Source organism: Hypomesus nipponensis, chromosome 10, assembly GCF_054491055.1.
Source record: "Hypomesus nipponensis isolate SF chromosome 10, ASM5449105v1, whole genome shotgun sequence".
NCBI classification, from domain to species: domain Eukaryota; kingdom Metazoa; phylum Chordata; class Actinopteri; order Osmeriformes; family Osmeridae; genus Hypomesus; species Hypomesus nipponensis.
In genome coordinates, this window is record NC_140370.1 from 13,415,318 (window position 1) to 13,417,293 (window position 1,976).

Sequence of the window (1,976 nt, forward strand, 5' to 3'; positions counted from 1 at the left end):
TGAAATATCTCCGTGTGGAAACGTAGTCTCTGCAATGGTTCCTATCCAGAATTCAGCACACAAGTCAAGAAATGGTATATTTTAATCAGACATAATGTTTGTAAATCATAATTATCAGCAGCATCATCTTCTTTATTGTTTTAGGAAGCGTGCTTACACACGCGTGTGTGCGTGTTTGTGCGTGCGTGCGTGCGAGTGTGTCAGACCCCCGCTCATTCCTCCTCACAGATTAGCAGCCACCCAGGTCTTCCAGACTGCAGCTCAAACCCCAATTCACAGAGCAGCTATGTAACAGCAAATTGAACTCTGGGAATGTAGCCTGTCTTTGTTTTCTCTGGACAGGAGATGAGCTTCATTGGTAGCTGCCTGCAGAGGACGCGGAGGAATAGCAGGACAGGCCTTATGCAACTCACTGAGGGGGAAGAAGGAAAAGAGAGTGGGGGAGACAAACTAGGGAGACAGACAGAAAGATAAAAAAGTAGTGGAACTCAAAGTTAGCAAGCTGTCACATTAGCTCTTGTAGGCTACTGTACAACGTTTTGTCGTGTTTTTTGTGCAAGTCTTAATTCTGTAACTCATTAAACTCAATAAAAACTGTACAATGACATGAGCAGAGAGGAAACATACCAAAGTGCTCTGGTCACCTTGACGCACTCCCTCGTTGAAAGAGGAATGTTTGAAGACGTGAGAAATTTGGACTAAAAGACCACCCAGATCATCATGTGTTCAAGATTGTCTGCCAAAAAAACTGTAAGATTAACTGGTTAAGTGGATACTAATGAAATCCAATGAACTGTTTTACAATACGAACATCACTTTGAGAATAGTATAGGATTAACAAAATAACACAACATTTTGAGTCAAAAAATGCATGCAAATAATTATTTAGACTGAAAAAAGCACTTATCATTTTCAAGGAAGTTTTTGGTGGCATGTGTCTACTGAATGGACTAAATAATGCTGATCAAAAACAAAGAGGAAATCCTTTTCTGAAATCAAATCTGGTAAATGTCATGCTTCAAATGACATGCAACAACAAATAGCTCTTTATGCTTATTGGTTCTCCCCATCCACCTTCTTTACAAGGTGTTATCAACATGCAGGTGGCATCTCTCCCATCATAAAACAAGTTCTGGGCCGAATCATAAAAGTCAGTCCATTCCACTCACACCATGTGAGATTACACCTCTTTTTTTATATGCTATCATGGCGTGAGCATGACATTCAACATCCCTCCCACTGAACCGAGGCAGAGAATCTACAGGCTCCAGTTCACATCACGGATGACTCCTATGAATGGCACTGTCTGGAAATATAATTTCTCTTTTTTTTTTTTTTTTTTTTTACTCAGATGATATGAGATCATGTCAGTATTGTAAGCATACGTTTAATATGTTTTTACTCTGGCATTTTTCTCATCATTTTGATATTCTTTTTTTTTTTGATATTATTTTGAAAACTTGATTTATTGCTGCCTTCACAAATGTAAGTAAAGGGATATAGGCTACTGTAATAGCTACAGCAAACCACACCCATGTACAGTTTCTTGTGACATGCAGATACAATGTGTTACATGAATCTTCTTGATTAATTTAACAATATGGTTAGTCTTTGCTTCTCTGTAAGTCAGTCATTGGGTTAGGAAATTTGGAAGTCTGCACTCAGACTGGGGGGGGATTTTCATAATTAAAGCCTGACCAATAGGCAATTTGTCCACTAAAGGCCTGCGTGTAAAAGAGTGTTCCAAGGCTGTCGCAAGAGCACAGAGAGATAGCGTATGAGAAAGTCCTGAACCAAGAGAGCTGCCACAGAGACTTGAAGCTCGGCCGCGATTTCCTCTGATTTCCTGCTCCTGGCTGCAGTCGCTCCCGTAAATCATTCTCAATTCCCTTAAACAAGCCAGTTGGATTAGGTTGGTTTAGATCATAAACATTCACCGGCCAGACCACCCAAGGAGCACGTCTCGGGCTCCGACC